Source organism: Balaenoptera physalus (assembly GCF_965194825.1).
Source record: "Balaenoptera physalus genome assembly, chromosome: 12".
Lineage (NCBI taxonomy): Eukaryota > Metazoa > Chordata > Mammalia > Artiodactyla > Balaenopteridae > Balaenoptera > Balaenoptera physalus.
In genome coordinates this window covers 31,203,620-31,218,319 of record NC_138897.1, presented here as the reverse complement: position 1 = coordinate 31,218,319, position 14,700 = coordinate 31,203,620, and positions in this window count along the sequence as shown.

The following is a 14,700-nucleotide window of genomic DNA, read 5'->3' as shown; positions in this document are numbered from 1 at the left end:
GTTCCCAGACCTCAGGGTTCCAGAACCAAGGCTCAGTCAGGTTCCCGGGCCACAGTATTCCACAATCTAAACAGATGTCATGTTCCCAGGCCTCAGGGTTCCAGAATCCACCCATGTCATGTTCCCAGTCCACAGGGTTCCAGAACCAAGGCTCAGTCAGGTTCCCGGGGCACAGTATTCCACAATCTAAACAGATGTCATATTCCCAGGCCACAGGTTTCCAAAATCACGCCTCAGTCATGTTCCCAGGCCACAGGTTTCCAGAATCAAACCGATTTCATGTTCCCTGGCAACAGAGTACCAGAATCCAAACCGATGTCATGTTCCCAGGCCCCAGGATTCCACACTCTAACATGAGTCATGTTCCCAGGCCACATGGTTCCAGAATCAAACCTCAGTCTTGTGCCCAGGACACAGGGTTCCAGAAGAAAACCTCAGTCATGTTCCCTGGACACAGGTTTCAGAAATCAAATCCCAGTCATGTTCCTAGGCCACAGGGTTCCACAATTAAACCTCAGTCATATTCCCAGGCCAGAGGGTTCCACAATCAAACCTCAGTCCTGTTGCCAGGCCACGGTTCCACCATCAAGCCTCAGTCATGTTCCCAGGCCAGAGTGTTCCACAATCAAACCTAAGTCATCTTGCCAAGCCACAGGGTTCCACCATCAATCCTCAGGCATGTTGCCAGGCCAAAGGGTTCCACCATCAAACCTCACTCATGTTCCCAAGCCTGAGGGTTGCACTATCAAACCTCAATCATGTTGCCAGGCCACAGGGTTCAACCATCAATCCTCAGTCATGTTCCCAGTAAACAGGGCTCCTGAATCAAACCAATGTCATGTTCCCACACCACGGGGTTCCAGTATCAGGCCTCAGTCATGGTCCCAGTGCACAGGGTCCCACAATCAAACCTCAGTCATGTTGCCAGTCCACAGGTTTCTGCCATCAAACCTCAGTCAAGTTCCCAGGCCACAGGGTTCCAGAATCAAGCCTCAGTCATTTGGCCAGGCTAGAGTGTTCCACCATCAAACCTCAGTCATGATCCCAGGCCACATGTTTCCACAATGAAACCTCAGTCATTTTCCCAAGCCAAAGGTTTCCAGAATCAAACCTCAGTCATATTCCCAGGACACATGGTTCCAGAATCAAACCTGAATCATGTTCGCAGGCCCCAGGTGTCAACAATCAAACCTCAGGCATGTTCCCAGGACACAGGTGTCCAGAATCAAACCTCAGTCATGTTCCCAGGGAACAGGCTTCCAGAAACAAAGCTCAGTCATGTTCCCAGGCCACAGGGTTCCAGAATCAAACCTCAGACTTGTTCCCAGGACACAGGTTTCCAGAATCAACCCGATATCATGTTCCCTGGCCACAGTCTCAGAATCAAACCTCAGTCATGTTGCCAGGCCACAGGTTTCCACCATCAAACCTCAGACATGTTCCCAGGCCACAGGGTTCCAGAGTCAAACCGTTGGCAGGTCCCCAGGCCACAGTGTTCCAGAATCCACCAATGTCATGTTCCCAGGCCACAGGGTTCCAGAATCAATCCTCAGTTATGTTCCCAGGCTACAGGGTTCCAGAATAAATCCTCAGTCATGTTCCCAGACCACAGGGTTCCAGAACCAAGGCTCAGTCAGGTTCCCGGGCCACAGTATTCCACAATCTAAACAGATGTCATGTTCCCAGGCCTCAGGGTTCCAGAATCCACCCATGTCATGTTCCCAGTCCACAGGGTTCCAGAACCAAGGCTCAGTCAGGTTCCCGGGGCACAGTATTCCACAATCTACACAGATGTCATATTCCCAGGCCACAGGTTTCCAAAATCACGCCTCAGTCATGTTCGCAGGCCACAGGTTTCCAGAATCAAACTGATTTCATGTTCCCTGGCAACAGGGTACCAGAATCCAAACCGATGTCATGTTCCCAGGCCACAGGATTCCACACTCTAACATCAGTCATGTTCCCAGGCCACATGGTTCCAGAATCAAACCTCAGTCATGTTCCCAGGACACAGGGTTCCAGAAGAAAACCTCAGTCATGTTCCCTGGACACAGGTTTCAGAAATAAGATCCCAGTGATGTTCCCAGGCCACAGGGTTCCACAATTAAACCTCAGTCATATTCCCAGGCCAGAGGGTTCCACAATCAAACCTCAGTCCTGTGGCCAGGCCACGGTTCCACCATCAAGCCTCAGTCATGTTCCCAGGCCAGAGTGTTCCACAATCAAACCTAAGTCATCTTGCCAAGCCACAGGGTTCCACCATCAAACCTCAGGCATGTTGCCAGGCCAAAGGGTTCCACCATCAAGCCTCACTCATGTTCCCAAGCCTGAGGGGTGCACTATCAAACCTCAATCATGTTGCCAGGCCACAGGGTTCAACCATCAATCCTCAGTCATGTTCCCAGTAAACAGGGCTCCTGAATCAAACCAATGTCATGTTCCCACACCACGGGGTTCCAGTATCAGGCCTCAGTCATGGTCCCAGTGCACAGGGTCCCACAATCAAACCTCAGTCATGTTGCCAGTCCACAGGTTTCTGCCATCAAACCTCAGTCAAGTTCCCAGGCCACAGGGTTCCAGAATCAAGCCTCAGTCATTTGGCCAGGCTAGAGTGTTCCACCATCAAGCCTCACTCATGTTCCCAAGCCTGAGGGTTGCACTATCAAACCTCAATCATGTTGCCAGGCCACAGGGTTCAACCATCAATCCTCAGTCATGTTCCCAGTAAACAGGGCTCCTGAATCAAACCAATGTCATGTTCCCACACCACGGGGTTCCAGTATCAGGCCTCAGTCATGGTCCCAGTGCACAGGGTCCCACAATCAAACCTCAGTCATGTTGCCAGTCCACAGGTTTCTGCCATCAAACCTCAGGTCAAATTCCCAGGCCACAGGGTTCCAGAATCAAGCCTCAGTCATTTGGCCAGGCTAGAGTGTTCCACCATCAAGCCTCACTCATGTTCCCAAGCCTGAGGGTTGCACTATCAAACCTCAATCATGTTGCCAGGCCACAGGGTTCAACCATCAAGCCTCAGTCATGTTCCCAGTAAACAGGGCTCCTGAATCAAACCAATGTCATGTTCCCACACCACGGGGTTCCAGTATCAGGCCTCAGTCATGGTCCCAGTGCACAGGGTCCCACAATCAAACCTCAGTCATGTTGCCAGTCCACAGGTTTCTGCCATCAAACCTCAGTCAAGTTCCCAGGCCACAGGGTTCCAGAATCAAGCCTCAGTCATTTGGCCAGGCTAGAGTGTTCCACCATCAAGCCTCACTCATGTTCCCAAGCCTGAGGGTTGCACTATCAAACCTCAATCATGTTGCCAGGCCACAGGGTTCAACCATCAAGCCTCAGTCATGTTCCCAGTAAACAGGGCTCCTGAATCAAACCAATGTCATGTTCCCACACCACGGGGTTCCAGTATCAGGCCTCAGTCATGGTCCCAGTGCACAGGGTCCCACAATCAAACCTCAGTCATGTTGCCAGTCCACAGGTTTCTGCCATCAAACCTCAGTCAAGTTCCCAGGCCACAGGGTTCCAGAATCAAGCCTCAGTCATTTGGCCAGGCTAGAGTGTTCCACCATCAAACCTCAGTCATGATCCCAGGCCACATGTTTCCACAATGAAACCTCAGTCATTTTCCCAAGCCAAAGGTTTCCAAAATCAAACCTCAGTCATATTCCCAAGACACATGGTTCCAGAATCAAACCTGAATCATGTTCGCAGGCCCCAGCTGTCAACAATCAAACCTCAGGCATGTTCCCAGGACACAGGTGTCCAGAATCAAACCTCAGTCATGTTCCCAGGGAACAGGCTTCCAGAAACAAAGCTCAGTCATGTTCCCAGGCCACAGGCTTCCAGAATCAAACCTCAGTCTTGTTCCCAGGACACAGGTTTCCAGAATCAACCCGATATCATGTTCCCTGGCCACAGTCTCAGAATCAAACCTCAGTCATGTTGTCAGGCCACAGGTTTCCACCATCAAACCTCAGACATGTTCCCAGGCCACAGGGTTCCAGAGTCAAACCGTTGGCAGGTTCCCAGGCCACAGGGTTCCAGAATCCACCAATGTCATGTTCCCAGGCCACAGGGTTCCAGAATCAATCCTCAGTCATGTTCCCAGACCACAGGGTTCCAGAACCAAGGCTCAGTCAGGTTCCCGGGCCACAGTATTCCACAATCTAAACAGATGTCATGTTCCCAGGCCTCAGGGTTCCAGAATCCACCGATGTCATGTTCCCAGTCCACAGGGTTCCAGAACGAAGGCTCAGTCAGGTTCCCGGGGCACAGTATTCCACAATCTAAACAGATGTCATATTCTCAGGCCACAGGTTTCCAAAATCACGCCTCAGTCATGTTCGCAGGCCACAGGTTTCCAGAATCAAACTGATTTCATGTTCCCTGGCAACAGGGTACCAGAATCCAAACCGATGTCATGTTCCCAGGCCACAGGATTCCACACTCTAACATCAGTCATGTTCCCAGGCCACATGGTTCCAGAATCAAACTTCAGTCGTGTTCCCAGGACACAGGGTTCCAGAAGAAAACCTCAGTCATGTTCCCTGGACACAGGTTTCAGAAATAAGATCCCAGTGATGTTCCCAGGCCACAGGTTTCCACAATTAAACCTCAGTCATATTCCCAGGCCAGAGGGTTCCACAATCAAACCTCAGTCCTGTGGCCAGGCCACGGTTCCACCATCAAGCCTCAGTCACGTTCCCAGGCCAGAGTGTTCCACAATCAAACCTAAGTCATCTTGCCAAGCCACAGGGTTCCACCATCAAACCTCAGGCATGTTGCCAGGCCAAAGGGTTCCACCATCAAGCCTCACTCATGTTCCCAGTAAACAGGGCTCCTGAATCAAACCAATGTCATGTTCCCACACCACGGGGTTCCAGTATCAGGCCTCAGTCATGGTCCCAGTGCACAGGGTCCCACAATCAAACCTCAGTCATGTTGCCAGTCCACAGGTTTCTGCCATCAAACCTCAGTCAAATTCCCAGGCCACAGGGTTCCAGAATCAAGCCTCAGTCATTTGGCCAGGCTAGAGTGTTCCACCATCAAACCTCAGTCATGATCCCAGGCCACATGTTTCCACAATGAAACCTCAGTCATTTTCCCAAGCCAAAGGTTTCCAGAATCAAACCTCAGTCATATTCCCAGGACACATGGTTCCAGAATCATAGCTGAATCATGTTCGCAGGCCCCAGGTGTCAACAATCAAACCTCAGGCATGTTCCCAGGACACAGGTGTCCAGAATCAAACCTCAGTCATGTTCCCAGGGAACTGGCTTCAGGAAACAAAGCTCAGTCATGTTCCCAGGCCACAGGGTTCTAGAATCAAACCTCAGTCTTGTTCCCAGGACACAGGTTTCCAGAATCAACCCGATATCATGTTCCCTGGCCACAGTCTCAGAATCAAACCTCAGTCATGTTGCCAGGCCACAGGTTTCCACCATCAAACCTCAGACATGTTCCCAGGCCACAGGGTTCCAGAGTCAAACCGTTGGCAGGTTCCCAGGCCACAGGGTTCCAGAATCCACCAATGTCATGTTCCCAGGCCACAGGGTTCCAGAATCAATCCTCAGTTATGTTCCCAGGCTACAGGGTTCCAGAATAAAACCTCAGTCATGTTCCCAGACCACAGGGTTCCAGAACCAAAGCTCAGTCAGGTTCCCGGGCCACAGTATTACACAATCTAAACAGATGTCATGTTCCCAGGCCTCAGGGTTCCAGAATCCACCCATGTCATGTTCCCAGTCCACAGGGTTCCAGAACCAAGGCTCAGTCAGGTTCCCGGGGCACAGTATTCCACAATCTAAACAGATGTCATATTCCCAGGCCACAGGTTTCCAAAATCACGCCTCAGTCATGTTCCCAGGCCACAGGTTTCCAGAATCAAACCGATTTCATGTTCCCTGGCAACAGAGTACCAGAATCCAAACCGATGTCATGTTCCCAGGCCACAGGATTCCACACTCTAACATCAGTCATGTTCCCAGGCCACATGGTTCCAGAATCAAACCTCAGTCGTGTTCCCAGGACACAGGGTTCCAGAAGAAAACCTCAGTCATGTTCCCTGGACACAGGTTTCAGAAATCAAATCCCAGTCATGTTCCCAGGCCACAGGGTTCCACAATTAAACCTCAGTCATATTCCCAGGCCAGAGGGTTCCACAATCAAACCTCAGTCCTGTGGCCAGGCCACGGTTCCACCATCAAGCCTCAGTCATGTTCCCAGGCCAGAGTGTTCCACAATCAAACCTAAGTCATCTTGCCAAGCCACAGGGTTCCACCATCAAACCTCAGGCATGTTGCCAGGCCAAAGGGTTCCACCATCAAGCCTCACTCATGTTCCCAAGCCTGAGGGTTGCACTATCAAACCTCAATCATGTTGCCAGGCCACAGGGTTCAACCATCAATCCTCAGTCATGTTCCCAGTAAACAGGGCTCCTGAATCAAACCAATGTCATGTTCCCACACCACGGGGTTCCAGTATCAGGCCTCAGTCATGGTCCCAGTGCACAGGGTCCCACAATCAAACCTCAGTCATGTTGCCAGTCCACAGGTTTCTGCCATCAAACCTAAGTCAAGTTCCCAGGCCACAGGGTTCCAGAATCAAGCCTCAGTCATTTGGCCAGGCTAGAGTGTTCCACCATCAAACCTCAGTCATGATCCCAGGCCACATGTTTCCACAATGAAACCTCAGTCATTTTCCCAAGCCAAAGGTTTCCAGAATCAAACCTCAGTCATATTCCCAGGACACATGGTTCCAGAATCAAACCTGAATCATGTTCGCAGGCCCCAGCTGTCAACAATCAAACCTCAGGCATGTTCCCAGGACACAGGTGTCCAGAATCAAACCTCAGTCATGTTCCCAGGGAACAGGCTTCCAGAAACAAAGCTCAGTCATGTTCCCAGGCCACAGGGTTCCAGAATCAAACCTCAGTCTTGTTCCAAGGACACAGGTTTCCAGAATCAACCCGATATCATGTTCCCTGGCCACAGTCTCAGAATCAAACCTCAGTCATGTTGCCAGGCCACAGGTTTCCACCATCAAACCTCAGACATGTTCCCAGGCCACAGGGTTCCAGAGTCAAACCGTTGGCAGGTTCCCAGGCCACAGGGTTCCAGAATCCACCAATGTCATGTTCCCAGGCCACAGGGTTCCAGAATCAATCCTCAGTTATGTTCCCAGGCTACAGGGTTCCAGAATAAAATCTCAGTCATGTTCCCAGACCACAGGGTTCCAGAACCAAGGCTCAGTCAGGTTCCCGGGCCACAGTATTCCACAATCTAAACAGATGTCATGTTCCCAGGCCTCAGGGTTCCAGAATCCACCCATGTCATGTTCCCAGTCCACAGGGTTCCAGAACCAAGGCTCAGTCAGGTTCCCGGGGCACAGTATTCCACAATCTAAACAGATGTCATATTCCCAGGCCACAGGGTTCCAAAATCACGCCTCAGTCATGTTCCCAGGCCACAGGTTTCCAGAATCAAACCGATTTCATGTTCCCTGGCAACAGGGTACCAGAATCCAAACCGATGTCATGTTCCCAGGCCACAGGATTCCACACTCTAACATCAGTCATGTTCCCAGGCCACATGGTTCCAGAATCAAACCTCAGTCGTGTTCCCAGGACACAGGGTTCCAGAAGAAAACCTCAGTCATGTTCCCTGGACACAGGTTTCAGAAATAAGATCCCAGTGATGTTCCCAGGCCACAGGGTTCCACAATTAAACCTCAGTCATATTCCCAGGCCAGAGGGTTCCACAATCAAACCTCAGTCCTGTTGCCAGGCCACGGTTCCACCATCAAGCCTCAGTCATGTTGCCAGGCCAGAGTGTTCCACAATCAAACCTAAGTCATCTTGCCAAGCCACAGGGTTCCACCATCAAACCTCAGGCATGTTGCCAGGCCAAGGGGTTCCACCATCAAGTCTCACTCATGTTCCCAAGCCTGAGGGTTGCACTATCAAACCTCAATCATGTTGCCAGGCCACAGGGTTCAACCATCAATCCTCAGTCATGTTCCCAGTAAACAGGGCTCCTGAATCAAACCAATGTCATGTTCCCACACCACGGGGTTCCAGTATCAGGCCTCAGTCATGGTCCCAGTGCACAGGGTCCCACAATCAAACCTCAGTCATGTTGCCAGTCCACAGGTTTCTGCCATCAAACCTCAGTCAAGTTCCCAGGCCACAGGGTTCCAGAATCAAGCCTCAGTCATTTGGCCAGGCTAGAGTGTTCCACCATCAAACCTCAGTCATGATCCCAGGCCACATGTTTCCACAATGAAACCTCAGTCATTTTCCCAAGCCAAAGGTTTCCAGAATCAAACCTCAGTCATATTCCCAGGACACATGGTTCCAGAATCAAACCTGAATCATGTTCGCAGGCCCCAGGTGTCAACAATCAAACCTCAGGCATGTTCCCAGGACACAGGTGTCCAGAATCAAACCTCAGTCATGTTCCCAGGGAACAGGCTTCCAGAAACAAAGCTCAGTCATGTTCCCAGGCCACAGGGTTCCAGAATCAAACCTCAGTCTTGTTCCAAGGACACAGGTTTCCAGAATCAACCCGATATCATGTTCCCTGGCCACAGTCTCAGAATCAAACCTCAGTCATGTTGCCAGGCCACAGGTTTCCACCATCAAACCTCAGACATGTTCCCAGGCCACAGGGTTCCAGAGTCAAACCGTTGGCAGGTTCCCAGGCCACAGGGTTCCAGAATCCACCAATGTCATGTTCCCAGGCCACAGGGTTCCAGAATCAATCCTCAGTTATGTTCCCAGGCTACAGGGTTCCAGAATAAAACCTCAGTCATGTTCCCAGACCACAGGGTTCCAGAACCAAGGCTCAGTCAGGTTCCCGGGCCACAGTATTCCACAATCTAAACAGATGTCATGTTCCCAGGCCTCAGGGTTCCAGAATCCACCCATGTCATGTTCCCAGTCCACAGGGTTCCAGAACCAAGGCTCAGTCAGGTTCCCGGGGCACAGTATTCCACAATCTAAACAGATGTCATATTCCCAGGCCACAGGGTTCCAAAATCACGCCTCAGTCATGTTCCCAGGCCACAGGTTTCCAGAATCAAACCGATTTCATGTTCCCTGGCAACAGGGTACCAGAATCCAAACCGATGTCATGTTCCCAGGCCACAGGATTCCACACTCTAACATCAGTCATGTTCCCAGGCCACATGGTTCCAGAATCAAACCTCAGTCGTGTTCCCAGGACACAGGGTTCCAGAAGAAAACCTCAGTCATGTTCCCTGGACACAGGTTTCAGAAATAAGATCCCAGTGATGTTCCCAGGCCACAGGGTTCCACAATTAAACCTCAGTCATATTCCCAGGCCAGAGGGTTCCACAATCAAACCTCAGTCCTGTGGCCAGGCCACGGTTCCACCATCAAGCCTCAGTCATGTTGCCAGGCCAGAGTGTTCCACAATCAAACCTAAGTCATCTTGCCAAGCCACAGGGTTCCACCATCAAACCTCAGGCATGTTGCCAGGCCAAGGGGTTCCACCATCAAGTCTCACTCATGTTCCCAAGCCTGAGGGTTGCACTATCAAACCTCAATCATGTTGCCAGGCCACAGGGTTCAACCATCAATCCTCAGTCATGTTCCCAGTAAACAGGGCTCCTGAATCAAACCAATGTCATGTTCCCACACCACGGGGTTCCAGTATCAGGCCTCAGTCATGGTCCCAGTGCACAGGGTCCCACAATCAAACCTCAGTCATGTTGCCAGTCCACAGGTTTCTGCCATCAAACCTCAGTCAAGTTCCCAGGCCACAGGGTTCCAGAATCAAGCCTCAGTCATTTGGCCAGGCTAGAGTGTTCCACCATCAAACCTCAGTCATGATCCCAGGCCACATGTTTCCACAATGAAACCTCAGTCATTTTCCCAAGCCAAAGGTTTCCAGAATCAAACCTCAGTCATATTCCCAGGACACATGGTTCCAGAATCAAACCTGAATCATGTTCGCAGGCCCCAGCTGTCAACAATCAAACCTCAGGCATGTTCCCAGGACACAGGTGTCCAGAATCAAACCTCAGTCATGTTCCCAGGGAACAGGCTTCCAGAAACAAAGCTCAGTCATGTTCCCAGGCCACAGGGTTCCAGAATCAAACCTCAGTCTTGTTCCAAGGACACAGGTTTCCAGAATCAACCCGATATCATGTTCCCTGGCCACAGTCTCAGAATCAAACCTCAGTCATGTTGCCAGGCCACAGGTTTCCACCATCAAACCTCAGACATGTTCCCAGGCCACAGGGTTCCAGAGTCAAACCGTTGGCAGGTTCCCAGGCCACAGGGTTCCAGAATCCACCAATGTCATGTTCCCAGGCCACAGGGTTCCAGAATCAATCCTCAGTTATGTTCCCAGGCTACAGGGTTCCAGAATAAAACCTCAGTCATGTTCCCAGACCACAGGGTTCCAGAACCAAGGCTCAGTCAGGTTCCCGGGCCACAGTATTCCACAATCTAAACAGATGTCATGTTCCCAGGCCTCAGGGTTCCAGAATCCACCCATGTCATGTTCCCAGTCCACAGGGTTCCAGAACCAAGGCTCAGTCAGGTTCCCGGGGCACAGTATTCCACAATCTAAACAGATGTCATATTCCCAGGCCACAGGGTTCCAAAATCACGCCTCAGTCATGTTCCCAGGCCACAGGTTTCCAGAATCAAACCGATTTCATGTTGCCTGGCAACAGGGTACCAGAATCCAAACCGATGTCATGTTCCCAGGCCACAGGATTCCACACTCTAACATCAGTCATGTTCCCAGGCCACATGGTTCCAGAATCAAACCTCAGTCTTGTGCCTAGGACACAGGGTTCCGGAAGAAAACCTCAGTCATGTTCCCTGGACACAGGTTTCAGAAATCAAATCCCAGTCATGTTCCCAGGCCACAGGGTTCCACAATTAAACCTCAGTCATATTCCCAGGCCAGAGGGTTCCACAATCAAACCTCAGTCCTGTGGCCAGGCCACGGTTCCACCATCAAGCCTCAGTCATGTTCCCAGGCCAGAGTGTTCCACAATCAAACCTAAGTCATCTTGCCAAGCCACAGGGTTCCACCATCAAACCTCAGGCATGTTGCCAGGCCAAAGGGTTCCACCATCAAGCCTCACTCATGTTCCCAAGCCTGAGGGTTGCACTATCAAACCTCAATCATGTTGCCAGGCCACAGGGTTCAACCATCAATCCTCAGTCATGTTCCCAGTAAACAGGGCTCCTGAATCAAACCAATGTCATGTTCCCACACCACGGGGTTCCAGTATCAGGCCTCAGTCATGGTCCCAGTGCACAGGGTCCCACAATCAAACCTCAGTCATGTTGCCAGTCCACAGGTTTCTGCCATCAAACCTCAGTCAAGTTCCCAGGCCACAGGGTTCCAGAATCAAGCCTCAGTCATTTGGCCAGGCTAGAGTGTTCCACCATCAAACCTCAGTCATGATACCAGGCCACATGTTTCCACAATGAAACCTCAGTCATTTTCCCAAGCCAAAGGTTTCCAGAATCAAACCTCAGTCATGTTCCCAAGACACATGGTTCCAGAATCAAACCTGAATCATGTTAGCAGGCCCCAGGTGTCAACAATCAAACCTCAGGCATGTTCCCAGGACACAGGTGTCCAGAATCAAACCTCAGTCATGTTCCCAGGGAACAGGCTTCCAGAAACAAAGCTCAGTCATGTTCCCAGGCCACAGGGTTCCAGAATAAAACCTCAGTCTTGTTCCAAGGACACAGGTTTCCAGAATCAACCCGATATCATGTTCCCTGGCCACAGTCTCAGAATCAAACCTCAGTCATGTTGCCAGGCCACAGGTTTCCACCATCAAACCTCAGACATGTTCCCAGGCCACAGGGTTCCAGAGTCAAACCGTTGGCAGGTCCCCAGGCCACAGGGTTCCAGAATCCACCAATGTCATGTTCCCAGGCCACAGGGTTCCAGAATCAATCCTCAGTTATGTTCCCAGGCTACATGGTTCCAGAATAAAACCTCAGTCATGTTCCCAGACCACAGGGTTCCAGAACCAAGGCTCAGTCAGGTTCCCGGGCCACAGTATTCCACAATCTAAACAGATGTCATGTTCCTAGGCCTCAGGATTCCAGAATCCACCCATGTCATGTTCCCAGTCCACAGGGTTCCAGAACGAAGGCTCAGTCAGGTTCCCGGGGCACAGTATTCCACAATCTAAACAGATGTCATATTCCCAGGCCACAGGTTTCCAAAATCACGCCTCAGTCATGTTCCCAGGCCACAGGTTTCCAGAATCAAACCGATTTCATGTTCCCTGGCAACAGGGTACCAGAATCCAAACCGATGTCATGTTCCCAGGCCACAGGATTCCACACTCTAACATCAGTCATGTTCCCAGGCCACATGGTTCCAGAATCAAACCTCAGTCGTGTTCCCAGGACACAGGGTTCCAGAAGAAAACCTCAGTCATGTTCCCTGGACACAGGTTTCAGAAATCAAATCCCAGTCATGTTCCCAGGCCACAGGGTTCCACAATTAAACCTCAGTCATATTCCCAGGCCAGAGGGTTCCACAATCAAACCTCAGTCCTGTGGCCAGGCCACGGTTCCACCATCAAGCCTCAGTCATGTTCCCAGGACAGAGTGTTCCACAATCAAACCTAAGTCATCTTGCCAAGCCACAGGGTACCACCATCAAACCTCAGGCATGTTGCCAGGCCAAAGGGTTCCACCATCAAGCCTCACTCATGTTCCCAAGCCTGAGGGTTGCACTATCAAACCTCAATCATGTTGCCAGGCCACAGGGTTCAACCATCAATCCTCAGTCATGTTCCCAGTAAACAGGGCTCCTGAATCAAACCAATGTCATGTTCCCACACCACGGGGTTCCAGTATCAGGCCTCAGTCATGGTCCCAGTGCACAGGGTCCCACAATCAAACCTCAGTCATGTTGCCAGTCCACAGGTTTCTGCCATCAAACCTCAGTCAAGTTCTCAGGCCACAGGGTTCCAGAATCAAGCCTCAGTCATTTGGCCAGGCTAGAGTGTTCCACCATCAAACCTCAGTCATGATCCCAGGCCACATGTTTCCACAATGAAACCTCAGTCATTTTCCCAAGCCAAAGGTTTCCAGAATCAAACCTCAGTCATATTCCCAGGACACATGGTTCCAGAATCAAACCAGAATCATGTTCGCAGGCCCCAGCTGTCAACAATCAAACCTCAGGCATGTTCCCAGGACACAGGTGTCCAGAATCAAACCTCAGTCATGTTCCCAGGGAACAGGCTTCCAGAAACAAAGCTCAGTCATGTTCCCAGGCCACAGGGTTCCAGAATCAAACCTCAGTCTTGTTCCCAGGACACAGGTTTCCAGAATCAACCCGATATCATGTTCCCTGGCCACAGTCTCAGAATCAAACCTCAGTCATGTTGCCAGGCCACAGGTTTCCACCATCAAACCTCAGACATGTTCCCAGGCCACAGGGTTCCAGAGTCAAACCGTTGGCAGGTTCCCAGGCCACAGGGTTCCAGAATCCACCAATGTCATGTTCCCAGGCCACAGGGTTCCAGAATCAATCCTCAGTTATGTTCCCAGGCTACAGGGTTCCAGAATAAAACCTCAGTCATGTTCCCAGACCACAGGGTTCCAGAACCAAGGCTCAGTCAGGTTCCCGGGCCACAGTATTCCACAATCTAAACAGATGTCATGTTCCCAGGCCTCAGGGTTCCAGAATCCACCCATGTCATGTTCCCAGTCCACAGGGTTCCAGAACCAAGGCTCAGTCAGGTTCCCGGGGCACAGTATTACACAATCTAAACAGATGTCATATTCCCAGGCCACAGGTTTCCAAAATCACGCCTCAGTCATGTTCCCAGGCCACAGGTTTCCAGAATCAAACCGATTTCATGTTCCCTGGCAACAGGGTACCAGAATCCAAACCGATGTCATGTTCCCAGGCCACAGGATTCCACACTCTAACATGAGTCATGTTCCCAGGCCACATGGTTCCAGAATCAAACCTCACTCTTGTGCCCAGGACACAGGGTTCCAGAAGAAAACCTCAGTCATGTTCCCTGGACACAGGTTTCAGAAATCAAATCCCAGTCATGTTCCCAGGCCACAGGGTTCCACAATTAAACCTCAGTCATATTCCCAGGCCAGAGGGTTCCACAATCAAACCTCAGTCCTGTGGCCAGGCCACGGTTCCACCATCAAGCCTCAGTCATGTTCCCAGGCCAGAGTGTTCCACAATCAAACCTAAGTCATCTTGCCAAGCCACAGGGTTCCACCATCAAACCTCAGGCATGTTGCCAGGCCAAAGGGTTCCACCATCAAGCCTCACTCATGTTCCCAAGCCTGAGGGTTGCACTATCAAACCTCAATCATGTTGCCAGGCCACAGGGTTCAACCATCAATCCTCAGTCATGTTCCCAGTAAACAGGGCTCCTGAATCAAACCAATGTCATGTTCCCACACCACGGGGTTCCAGTATCAGGCCTCAGTCATGGTCCCAGTGCACAGGGTCCCACAATCAAACCTCAGTCATGTTGCCAGTCCACAGGTTTCTGCCATCAAACCTCAGTCAAGTTCCCAGGCCACAGGGTTCCAGAATCAAGCCTCAGTCATTTGGCCAGGCTAGAGTGTTCCACCATCAAACCTCAGTCATGATCCCAGGCCACATGTTTCCGCAATGAAACCTCAGTCATTTT